A 14,179-nucleotide genomic window follows, 5' to 3' on the forward strand; every position below is an offset into this window, starting at 1 on the left:
AAATTTAATCAAAGTATGCCCACACAAAATTAAGGATAACCAAAGTTATATCAATCTAACAACAAGGCAGCTTAAGATAAGGGTCAAGGAACATGTTTTTTTCTTATGTGTTAATAAGTTCCTTAGGTCATGTAATAATAAAAAACAAATCTGTTAAAATTATGAAAGCAGTAACAGATCTGCCATTGGTGTAATTTAGTGAATAATTAAAGTTGTGCTAAAAAATTCAAATAGGACAGATTAAAAATATCTAAAAAATATAGTAACATTTATGACTTAATAAAATTGAGGCTATCTGTGTTTTAAATAGAAAACCTACCCTTTGAAGGGAAAGGAATTTTATAAGTTTACTTAATGATTTTTTTTGTGTTTATATTTTTGTATTTATTTAACTTTGATCATAATAGTGAGATTTTTTCAGTCACAAAAACTCATATCTTAACTAAGTAAAAACACAACATATTATTTTACTAATTGCTTCAAACTTCCAAATGTAATTAAAATTAAGTTATTTTTTAGCAAAAGTATATTTTGTTCTTGTTACATCCAGGACTTTTGACGTCCATGAAGTAGGAGTTTAGTATTAAGTGACTGCATCAGTCTCTTCTTGTGTTTGTGTTTCAAAGAAGCAGTTCAAAAGATGATCTTTAATAAAGCTTTGGGCATACCAATTCAATCATCAGACCACAAGGAGTCTGAGCTAAAAAATTGCTTCTTCATAAAAAAAAAGCTTTTTTTCATAAATTTTTAATTTTAATTATCATAAATTTATTATTTCATTAGTTTTTAATATGTTTGGCAGGGTTTTCAAGGAAATTTTAAGATTTTTTAAAAAATCTAAGAAAAAAAAATTCTAGATCCAGAATGAGATTTAGTTAACCCAGTTTCAATATTTTGTTAGAAATAGTTAATTTTATTCGTTTTTAGATGCTTGTTTAGATTTTTTTAGCCTTGAGGCTAGTTCTTCAATATTCTTGGAATTAATATTGTAATTTTTTAATAAACAATAAAAATTTTAAGGATTTGAAAAATACTCAGGTAAGTTTCTGGTCACTCAGGGAAGATTTTTTGGGTATACTATCAAAATCCAACCGCGTTCAAAATCCATCCAATTTTTTTTTTTAATTTTCTTTATTTACTAATAAATATATTTTATATATTAAAAAAAAAATTATCAATTTTTTATTTATTTTCAACTATCACTGTTACCCCTAACCCTTACCCTCGTTCGGTAAGCGGTTCTCAAATAGTTTGATCGCGGATTGATTTTGAACGTGTCCCTGTCAGTCAGCTGCAACTGAAAAATTTGAAGTCGTCAATCTACAAACGGTTTATCATATTTTAACAACGAGGGTTACTTTGGCTCGAATAGCTATTTTTGTAAACTTTTTTTTTACCAAACTTTAAAACCAATTATTTTTGATTTCTTTGATGCTAACTTGAAACTTTTTTTATTGTAAAGAAAGTTCTTTTTCTTTGCTTTTCACAATAATTTCTATCGAATTGGTGTTTGACTTTTGTAGTGGGGGGCTTATACTGGGGCCCCTTTAAAAATTCAACGTTTTTTTTTGCATTTTATTACTTTGCAGCAACTTTTTTCTCCGAAAATTAAAGCATACTTTTTCTCCGTTTAGCATACTTATTTAACTAAGTTCTACGACCTTATTAATTTTTTTCAAAAACATTTTTTTTAAGATATGCCTAAATCGATTCTTCAGAAAAAATTCCAAATTTACATGATTTTCGTTTTTTTTGTGCGTGGTTACTGCAAAAATAAAATATTTTTTGAACTATTTTTTAAAATTTAATGTTAATTGCTTAGGGTGTCAGAAAAGCACAGCGTAACTTTAGCACGGGTCGTCACTTTAGTTTTATAAGAATAATAAAAAAAAAATTGCAAACAAATTCCGTGCTAAAGTGACAGTCCGCGCTGAAGTGTCACTCCGTGCTAAAGTAATTCCATACTAAAGTGACACTCTGTACTTAAGTGTCACAAGTCACAACGTTTTAAAAAATCACACTGTCGTAAAACTTTAGCCCGTGCTAAAGTGTCACTATGTGCTTAAGTGACGCCGTGCTTTTCTGACCGTTCCCATAAAAACTATAATTATTTTTCCATTTAAACTTTATCGTACAACGTACATATCAGAAACAAAACGACTAAAAATAAAACATTTAATCAGTAAAAAAATATCACACATCATGCATCTAAACTCTTTTGGTGGTTCATTATTTAATCAAACACATATCATATAAAACCATCGTCTGCAATTTCAATTAACATTATGCTGCATTTTAATGCAGCTCCAGCATGAAGCTGTTCAAAAGCTTTTTATATTGAAAATCTGTATCTGTTTAAGATACAGCTGACACAGATTGAGCTTGCAGCAACTAATATTACAAAAACTTTGAATACCAAGTTATAAATTTGAAAAAATATTAGCATGACAATTAACTACGATCATATATATACATTTAGCTGTATTTTTTGTACAACTTCATGACTACATAGCTTTTTTTTAAAATCTAACATAAAAGTTGTTATATCATTTTGTACCTCAAATCCTTAGGTTGAAAAAAGTTTATTTTATACATAGTTATTTGTAAATTTTTTTTTTTCATAGGCGTTCAAGTTCATACAAAATTTACTAGTTAATCACTTAAGTTGTATAGATAAAAAGGTAAATAAATGTAGAAGTTAAATGAACCATATAGTAAATTAATTAAATAACTAAGTTCTTGCTAGTTTAGTTTGTTTAACGACAAAAAAACGCTCAAAGTGTTTGGTCGTGGGACTTGGTGCACAAAGAACCTTTCGGTTATCGAGACGTACACCACGGATACCTTTTAACGTATTGTCTAGGATTTTTTTTTTTCAAATGACTTGTCTTTTAACCAAAAACAACAAATGCAGAAATTATTTATTAACAAAAGTTTTTTTATTAAATGCATTTAAGTTAGTAATTCCAGAAAACATTGTAAATTAGTTTGTTAGCAAGAAATGGTTTTAATTAAAAGTCAATGATATTAGAAAAAACACTTATGAGAGCATTTAATTGAAACTACAAATACACAGCTTAGAAATGAAAAGATATAATAAGTACAAATAACTAACTATATAATACAAAGAATTGATAAAAAAGAACTTATTTAAGAAAAACTTCTGATTTTTTACACATTTTATATTAAGTTATTTAGTATTTGATTGCAGTTCACGTCGAAAAAATGTTTATATTGTTTATTGAACGACAAAAAATACTCAAGAAGTTTGTTCCAAGGACCTGGTGCACGATAAAAAACCTTTTGGTAATCGAGTCATGCACCAGAACAGTTTAACGTCATGTCCAGGACTAATTGCTTGTAATTATGTAAGCATGTTTAAGTGTTTGTAATTATTGAAACCAAATACTTTAAATTTAAGATAATAAATAAAAAATATTTTAAAAATAGTTGACTTCAGGGGCGTCACGTGGGGTGTTGCTCTGCACCACCTTAAAAAATTTTAAGAAAAAAAAAGCTTCTAACGTATTGTTTATTTTTTACAATAAATCTCTTTTAAAACTCCAATTTAGAAAACGACTATTTCGCTCACTACACTGCCGAGTCGTTTTGTAGATTAAAATTAAATTCCCTTATATATTTATTAAAATAAAATAATTATAATATCAGGGACAAAACAAGTTAAATTTCAAATATTTAACTTGTAAATAATAACTACACTATCACAGACAAAAACTTCGATTACTATTTGATGTAAAACTTAATAAAAAATACTGCAAAATCAAATCTGAAAACCGCTTATTGACCAAAGGAGAGGATTTAGGGTTAAAAAGAAGTAAAAAAAAATTGATAACATACAAAAAATTAAGTTAGATTGGAATTGATCGCGTGTGGTGTTTTATAATTGGAAATTAATATTAACATTATTATTATTATTATTATTATTATTATTATTATTATTATTATTATTATTATTATTATTATTATTATTATTATTATTATTATTATTATTATTATTATTATTATTATTATTATTATTATTATTATTATTATTATTATTATTATTATTATTATTATTATTATTATTATTATTATTATTATTATTATTATTATTATTATTATTATTATTATTATTATTATTATTATTATTATTATTATTATTATTATTATTATTATTATTATTATTATTATTATTATTATTATTATTATTATTATTATTATTATTATTATTATTATTATTATTATTATTATTATTATTATTATTATTATTATTATTATTATTATTATTATTATTATTGTTATTGTTATTGTTATTGTTATTGTTATTGTTATTATTATTATTATTATTATTGTTATTGTTATTGTTATTGTTATCTTTCGCACGTAGGGTGTGGTTGGTCTGATGGACCAGGTTGGCTACGGCGCGAAGAGTGAGGGTCAACACCCCTTTTATTGATTCCTCTGTCAATGTTTCGCTGGCTACAGCGAGTTTCGGGGTTGTTGACCTTGTCTAAGGCATGATGTATGTCCTCTTTAGAGAACATACTATCCTTTTTGGTGGGCTTGGCTCTATTACTCATTATGCTATACCCACTATATACTATATAATAGTTAGGTATGGCCCACTAGTTATTTAATTAAATTTAGATATTTTAGATATTTAGATATTTTAGATATTTAGATATCAAATTTGGTTTGTAAATTTCAGAGATTATTAAGAGCACCAAAAAGCAGCTTGCTTCTTAACTAATTATCCACAACAAAGCTTATTTATTCAATTTTGTATAACCAATTTACAGATAATTTCAATATAATGATCTATTAACACCAAAGTTTAGTTATTTAAATTTATGCAAAATCAAAAGTACAATTAACTACAATTTTATTTTATCAACAGCAGAGTTTATTCAAATTTATGCAAACCACAGTAAAATTAACTTCAATTTAACTAATTTAGAAATTTCAATTTAAGAGACGGAACTAGAAAATAATAGATTAATGACAATACTCACAATTTAGCACCAGGAAGTTCAGCTTGAGCTTTTTCAAATCTAATCATTTAAAACTAAAGGCGGCAAAGTTAACAAATTAATAAAAAACCCCTAATTAGAGAAAACTCTTTTGCTAAATTTAATTTTTAGCCAGAGGCGTTACATTTTCCCCTCTTATTAAACATTTTTAGAATTTTAACTTAGGTTTTTTAGATAAATATTAGTTTTAAGGTGTTAAACGTTTGTTAAACTGAAAAAAACTTTAAATATAGTCCAGGTGAAAACCATTATACACTAAAGCACTCAACTTAGAGATATATAAGCATGCAACATAAGTTTATAACTTTCTTTTTGTAATTTACATGTAATAAACAGAAATAATATTTTAAGAGATACTTATGATCATCAACTTTATGTGCTAAAACGTACTTGCATATAACAACATTTTTGAGCTAATTCAAAATCTGGATTTAAACACTCTACTAGCTATTTTAAAGTAAAATTAAAACTATAAGTATTTAAATGTAGTAAATGCTTAAGACACTTTTTAAGTGTGGTAAAAATGCTTTTTTTACAAAATAAAAAAGAAATTCTAAAGAAATTGTAAAGAAAAGACTTTTTTTAAATATAAATTTACAAGTTCCTAATTACAATCATGAGTCAAAAGCTTGTTTAAAAGTCAGTGTTTACCGTTCATGATGATGATTCCTTACTCTTACACTGGAGGTTGAGGCTCGGCCTCTTCTTACTCGCCTTCTCCTCCTCTTCTCTGGTTGCTCCAGCTGCGGCCGCTCTTCTTGTAGCGGTTCTCCCGGAACTCTGGCGGGAAGTTTGGCTCCACTGACGTCCTTCTCCGCGAATTAATCGCTGGCGACCTGGCGTTGTTCACCATCGCCATCAACGCCAACGGATTTGAGGGTCTGCTTGACATCATCAGCAGACGGGTTGGCATTGCCCCCATGGGATTCGAAGATGTGCTGCCATGTATGCATTTCCAGACGAATCGACATCGTCACTACCATTCTGCTGTACGTAGTGGCAGCTTGTTCTTATTAGAATGGTTCATTCTGAGGTCTCTGGGGTGTGGCAGTTCGACTTACCCCACCAAACTAGATGAGTGAAAGTTACTGAGCCATGATTTTTACAATTTGCTTGGCAAGCTTTCCCAGTGCTAAACAGGAGACAACCAAAAAACAATGCAATATAGAACATTTTAGATTTTTATATACAATATCACACAGTACCTATTTTAGCTAAGATAATTACAAAAAAAACATGTCTATAAGATACCAATTTTTAATGGTTGTACAAATAAATATAAAATCAAAAACCCCATAAATTTTAAAATTAAAAAAATTCTTAAAGTTAAGTCATTTAACAATAATGTAAAAAATGCAAGCAGCTTCTAGGTGTTGTACAAAATAATCAGTGAAAATCAAATGTTGCTTATTTGAATAAGCCCTTAAGTAGTATCCATCTAAAAAGTACCAAATATCTTTCTATGCTTGTACAAAAAAAAAAAGAAATCTTGGGGTTTACCAATCAGAACCAACGGTTCCCCATTGTAGCAGTTGTCAACCAGTTTTGTAATTTCCTAATTTTCGTCGCTACTGCTTTCTTCCTGGCAGTTAATTACTTTATCCCAGTTAATCACTTTTTTCCTTTCCCTTAAATTATATCTGTTTTCGGGAATTTCATCACATTTACTCTCTTCCAATTCCTCTCTTGGGTAATATGCCTTAACATTTCTAATTGACACTTTTACTACCCCGCCGTTTTTCTGTATGAACATTGAGTGTTCAGAGGCATGAAGCACCCTGTATGGCCCATGGTATACTGTAGACAATTTCTTTTTGTTGGCACGCTTCACCCAAACTTTCTCACATTGGAATAGGGAGGGTTCGTAGTATTCCTTTCTCTCTTTGTGTCGTTGGTGTTTACGAGTGATACCAGACATAATGTTGAGGAATAACCTTGTATCCGAATGATTGTACTCAAACTTCCCATCTTCAACCTTTTTGTCAACAAAAATCTGGCCAGATAGGTTCGCACACATTCCTAGAGCGTATTGAGAGGGAGTGTATGGTGAGCCTTCAATGGAGGTGTTGTTGATAGTGGCCGTAATCATAGGCAACCTTAGTGCCCAATTGGTCTTTGTTTTTTCTGCTCGCAAAGCTTGGTTGATTGTTCTGTGCTGGCGTTCGATGAAGCCGTTGCTTTGAGGGCTGTACGGTGGTACAAACCGGTGGTCCACTCCCAGTTGGATGAAGGCATCAGACAACAACTGGTTTGCAAATTCTTTTCCATTATCACTCACAACCACCTGAGGTGTCCCGAAGTAGCTACACCAACTCTGCATAAATGCGTTCCTCACTGTGATGGCTCTCTTATCAGGAATAGGAGTCGCCACAAGGAATCCCGTTCCACGGTCCTTTATTGTAAGAACATAACGACAATTATTTGAGACTACGTTCATGGGTCCTATGAGATCTATATGAACAAAACTGAGCCTAGTTGTAGTTTCGGGAAAGAACCCGATCTTTGGCCTGTTATGGCGTATTACTTTAACCGCCTGACACTGAAGACAGGTTTTGACCCAACGGGTCACATCTGCCCTCAGGGTTGGCCACCAGAAGTCTTTGGCTACCGCATCAATTGATTTTTCCACTCCTAGATGTAGGACCTGATGGGCCGCATTAAATGCCTGTAATCTCAGACTTTCAGGCAAAATTGCTCTTTTGTTTCCGACCTCTACAATTTCAGCAATGTTCTCGGGCTTGCTAAACTCAACTACTTTTTTCAGTGTTTGGGCTGTTTCAATCAAGTCAGGTTCACTTTGTTGCAAGAGAGCCAGGGAGTTCCTGTCGATCCTTTCTGGTGTGATTATCTCCTCCTCTATCTCCATGGACTCTTCTTCTGAGACTTCGTCTTCAGAGTCGGGGTACCACATTTCCTCATAGTCTGGATCCGTTTCGTACCTACCCATGTACATCGTTGCCGCTTGCGGTGGTCTGCTAAGAGCGTCTGCCACCACATTATCTGTGCCTTTAACATGGATGACGGTCGGGCTGTATTCTTGTATTCTTTGGAGATGACGTTGCACGTAGGGGGATTGATCTGTCAACTCCTTCTTTAATGCGTTACAGAGGGCCATGTTGTCAGATCTTATTATTAGTTGTCGCCCATAGATTCGACTGTGGAAATGCTTAATTGCCATAGCTAAACCTGTCAGTTCTTTGTAGTATGTACAACGTGCTCGTTTGTTTTCCGGAATGCTCCTTGAAAAGAAAGCCAGAGGTACCATCACATTTTTATCATTTAGTTGTTCCAGTGAGGCCCCTGTGTGGGTGTCCGAGGCATCAGAGAACAACATAAGAGGTTTACCCTGGTCTTCAAACGACAGGGTGGCTGCGTTAGCTAATGCTGTCTTTGTGTCCTCAAACGCTTTGATATGAGAATCGTCTAACTTCAAGATGGTTCGGTTGGTCTTTTTTGGTCCCCCTGATATCGCGCTTAAGGGGGCCAAGATCTCTGCTAAACCATCAATAAAGGAATGGTAGTAATTCGCCATCCCCAAAAATCTCTTGAGATCTTTGCGCGTAATGGGTACGGGGTACTCTTTAATGGCCGCTACTTTTGAGGCTTGTACATTGATCCCCTCTACGCCGATCACGTGCCCAAGAAATTCTAATTTTGACTTAGCAAAGGTAGTCTTTTTTACATTCAAGAAGAGTCCGTATTTTGACAGGGTTTCAAATACTTTTCTCACATGATAGATATGCTCCTCTTCCGTGTAAGAATATATCAATATGTCGTCAAGATAGACATAAGTGAAGTCTTCGCATTCCCTCAGCAAGGCCTCCATTACCTGCTGAAATTTCATCGGTGCGTTTTTCAAACCAAAAACGCACCGATTGGGAATGAAAACACCACTATGAACGATAATTGCAGCACATTTTTGGGAGTTGGCTGCGAGGGGCAGGCTGTAGTATGCCTCTTTCAAATCCAAGTTTGTGAAATATCTCGTACCGCCAGGGATGATCTGGGCAAGTTCGTCAATTCTAGGTAATGGGTAGCTTAACGGCCGTGTTGCTTTGTTCAGCGTGGTATAGTCGATACACACGCGCATACTACCGTCTTTCTTTTGTACGCAAGTCACTGGAGATGCCCCTTCGGTAGCCTCTCCTCTAGTCACCACTCCCCGATATAAGAGGTCGTTGAAGTGGTCTTGTATGGCTGCTCGTCGGCCACCAGGTCTCCTGGCTTTGACCATGGCAGGCTTGTAATTATCCAATATTATCTCGAGCTCGTAGTTGTGTTTTGGCTTCGCGTGGTAGGTTGGCTTCCTGGTAATTTCAGGGAAGTCCATTAATAGTCTTTTGCATTTTTCTTCTAACGGAGTCGTATTCTTACCACCCAGATTGATGTGGTTGACTGAAGCGACTATAGGGGTGGGCAACTCAGCAGGTGCGAACAGTCTAGCTGATTCGTTTGACCCCATCTTGCATAGTTGAGAGGTAGATGGCAGGATCGCTAGTTCGTTCTTTCTTAACAGGTCCATGCCAATAATGCCAAAGTGGCGCGATTCTTGAGTAACCCAGAACGAGTGGTTGATGGGCTTTAAATTCCCCAATTGAAGTTCGACCTCCGCGCTACCAATAGGGTGGGTTGTTTTGTTACCAAACCCTTGGATGGTTCTACTTTGTTTAGGAAAATATTTGTCTATACCGTTAGTCAATTCCTTCGGTAGGATTGAAATTTCGGATCCGCTGTCAACCAAAAAAATGACATTTGTGTTTGAATCCGCTACAAATAGTAGGCCCTGAGGGAGGTTCTTCGGTTTGGGTGCAGGGAATTTATTTAGTTGAAATGTCCATTTTTTTAAACTTTTATCTTTGTTGTGATTGGTAGTGTCGAGAGATTTTTGTTGTGATTCTGGCTGCGGTTGCGCTGACCGTTGGGACTGCCCGTTGTGGTGCTGGCTAAGGTAGCTCGGATCGTTGGCACTTGTCGTGGAGGTGCTGGCTTCGGTGGCGCTGACCGTTGACGATGGCCCTGGTGATGCTGGCTGTGTTTGCGCAGACCGTTGGGACTGCCCATTGTGGTGCTGGCTAAGGTAGCTCGGATCGTTGGCGCTTGTCGTGGAGGTGCTGGCTTCGGCGGCGCTGACCGTTGACGTTGGCCCTGGTGATGCTGGCTGTGTTTGCGCAGACCGTTGGGACTGCCCATTGTGGTGCTGGCTAAGGTAGCTCGGATCGTTGGCGCTTGTCGTGGAGGTGCTGGCTTCGGCGGCGCTGACCGTTGACGCTGGCCCTGGTGATGCTGGCTGTATTTGCGCAGACCGTTGGGACTGCCCGATGTGGTGCTGGCTAAGGTAGCTCGGATCGTTGGCGCTTGTCGTGGAGGTGCTGGCTTCGGCGGCGCTGACCGTTGACGCTGGCCCTGTTGATGCTGGCTGCGGTTGCTCAGAACTTTGGTTCTCATCAGGTGTTTCTGCTGCACTACGTGAGGCTGTTTGCTTTATATGAAAAGTCATCTTTGGTTTGTTTGAAGGTGTGGACACTTCATTTCCTGGATGACTTATAGTGCAGTTTGAGGCATTTCTGGTTGGTCTCGGTTGAGATGGGGGTTGCTGTCGAGGGGCGGTTTTATTTACCAATTGGACAGCTCTTGTGTGAGATAGTGTAGCCCCAATCACTCTCCCTCTCACTGCAGAGAGTTTGGGATCTCGTTTTTTGAATGAGGCTGAGATATGGTTTGATGGTGCATACTACATCTCCTGTCAAAACAGGAACGGGTATTTACACCAAATCTCTGATGGTTTCTGCATATAAATTCATTGTTGTTAATGGCTGTCCATTGCTGCTGTGCTTGGGCTGGTCTGTTTTGATTTGAGCGCGGGGCATTGCTATAGTTTATATTCCTAGCTCGTCCCATTGCCTCTTGCTCATTTGTGTCGAGCATTACTTTCCAAGCATTTTGAAAGTCTTTGTCTTTCAGGTGAAGCTTCTCCCGTAAACGATTTTTTAAACGAGGAGGTGCTAAATGTATTGTGAGAAATTTTGTTAATACACCTTCATTTCTGAACTCAGCTAACCAATGATTAATCTCATCACCTAGTTCCCTACTTGACATGGAGTGCCTGTCAGCTCTTGCCAGTAGCACGTTGCTTACTCGCTCTTGCCCACTCATTAGGAACTCTTTCAACGTGTCGTAGTTCATATCCTCTGGTTTATATCTGTGGTAGTAGCTCTCTCTCTCTTTCCAGGTCACTAATGTTTCAAGCAGCCTGTAAAGATCTTGATCCGATCGAATGTCATAATCGTTGGCGATCTTCTCAAAGTGTTTTAGCTTTATTTTTAACTGCTCTGTATCGCGCTTTAAGTATCCGATTTGACTGACAAGATCGCCCTTTTTTTGCATTAGTTTATACAGCTGGCTTGTTGTTGTGCGGGGCGTACTGCCACCTATGTCTACTGTCCTACTATCTTCTGGCTGGGGTTGGCAGTTGTACGACGGACTGCGAACACATGGTTGGAAGTTTTCTTTCACACCTGACCCTCCTTGCTCTACTGAAGGTCCTCTATAGTTCGGAGGAGAGCGACTGGTCACCTGGCTCCTTGGTAGGTCTTGAGCCCTTGAGGTGTGTGAAACCTGGTGGGGAACCTGGATTTGAGGATCCATGTATGTATTCTGTCTACCCTGAGTTGAGATGTCGTGATTTGTCCTTGTGGATGGATTTGGACTTCTCAATCCATGTAATTCTTCTTGTAATTTTCGAAATTCCTCTTCAAGTTTAGCTTGTCGAATTTGTTCCTTCAAATCTTTGATCCCCTGTACTAACTCTTCAGCACTCAGTTCTTGAGGTGGCACTTGAACAGGGGGTCTCCTGCTGTTTTGGAGGGAACAGTCCATGTTTAAGCTGTTAGGTTGGAGTGGCAAGGGTGAGGTTCTTGCTGGAGGAATGGAGCTATTGCTAGGTGGTCCTGTCACCCTTGGTGGAGGCCCATAGTTGCTAGGTGTAGAATTTTGTTGGGGTGGGTAGCTTTGCCTTGGCAGACCACTTGGATTAGGCTGGTCTCTAGGTTGTTGATAACTGCCCATCGCTGCCTGGGGCTCTTCCCCCTTTTGGTTATTTCCTGACTGATCCTCCCCTAAGTTCATGTCAATCTCGGCACTGATTTCTATACCCTCAATTAAAGCGTGTTCACTCACGTTGTGGTCACCATATCTTTCGCACGTAGGGTGTGGTTGGTCTGATGGACCAGGTTGGCTACGGCGCGAAGAGTGAGGGTCAACACCCCTTTTATTGATTCCTCTGTCAATGTTTCGCTGGCTACAGCGAGTTTCGGGGTTGTTGACCTTGTCTAAGGCATGATGTATGTCCTCTTTAGAGAACATACTATCCTTTTTGGTGGGCTTGGCTCTATTACTCATTATGCTATACCCACTATATACTATATAATAGTTAGGTATGGCCCACTAGTTATTTAATTAAATTTAGATATTTTAGATATTTAGATATTTTAGATATTTTAGATATTTAGATATCAAATTTGGTTTGTAAATTTCAGAGATTATTAAGAGCACCAAAAAGCAGCTTGCTTCTTAACTAATTATCCACAACAAAGCTTATTTATTCAATTTTGTATAACCAATTTACAGATAATTTCAATATAATGATCTATTAACACCAAAGTTTAGTTATTTAAATTTATGCAAAATCAAAAGTACAATTAACTACAATTTTATTTTATCAACAGCAGAGTTTATTCAAATTTATGCAAACCACAGTAAAATTAACTTCAATTTAACTAATTTAGAAATTTCAATTTAAGAGACGGAACTAGAAAATAATAGATTAATGACAATACTCACAATTTAGCACCAGGAAGTTCAGCTTGAGCTTTTTCAAATCTAATCATTTAAAACTAAAGGCGGCAAAGTTAACAAATTAATAAAAAACCCCTAATTAGAGAAAACTCTTTTGCTAAATTTAATTTTTAGCCAGAGGCGTTACATTGTTATTGTTATTGTTATTGTTATTGTTATTGTTATTGTTATTGTTATTGTTATTGTTATTATTATTATTATTGTTATTATTATTATTATTATTATTATTATTATTATTATTATTATTATTATTATTATTATTATTATTATTATTATTATTATTATTATTATTATTATTATTATTATTATTATTATTATTATTATTATTATTATTATTATTATTATTATTATTATTATTATTATTATTATTATTATTATTATTATTATTATTATTATTATTATTATTATTATTATTATTATTATTATTATTATTATTATTATTATTATTATTATTATTATTATTATTATTATTATTATTATTATTATTATTATTATTATTATTATTATTATTATTATTATTATTATTATTATTATTATTATTATTATTATTATTATTATTATTATTATTATTATTATTATTATTATTATTATTATTATTATTATTATTATTATTATTATTATTATTATTATTATTATTATTATTATTATTATTATTATTATTATTATTATTATTATTATTATTATTATTATTATTATTATTATTATTATTATTATTATTATTATTATTATTATTATTATTATTATTATTATTATTATTATTATTATTATTATTATTATTATTATTATTATTATTATTATTATTATTATTATTATTATTATTATTATTATTATTATTATTATTATTATTATTATTATTATTATTATTATTATTATTATTATTATTATTATTATTATTATTATTATTATTATTATTATTATTATTATTATTATTATTATTATTATTATTATTATTATTATTATTAATATTATTATTATTATTATTATTATTATTATTATTATTATTATTATTATTATTATTATTATTATTATTATTATTATTATTATTATTATTATTATTATTATTATTATTATTATTATTATTATTATTATTATTATTATTATTATTATTATTATTATTATTATTATTATTATTATTATTATTATTATTGTTATTGTTATTGTTATTGTTATTGTTATTGTTATTGTTATTTTTATTATTATTATTATTATTATTATTATTATTATTATTATTATTATTATTATTATTATTATTATTATTATTATTATTATTATTATTATTATTATTATTATTATTA

This window comes from Thalia democratica, chromosome 6 (assembly GCF_965202585.1).
Source record: "Thalia democratica chromosome 6, ktThaDemo2.hap1.1, whole genome shotgun sequence".
NCBI lineage: Eukaryota > Metazoa > Chordata > Thaliacea > Salpida > Salpidae > Thalia > Thalia democratica.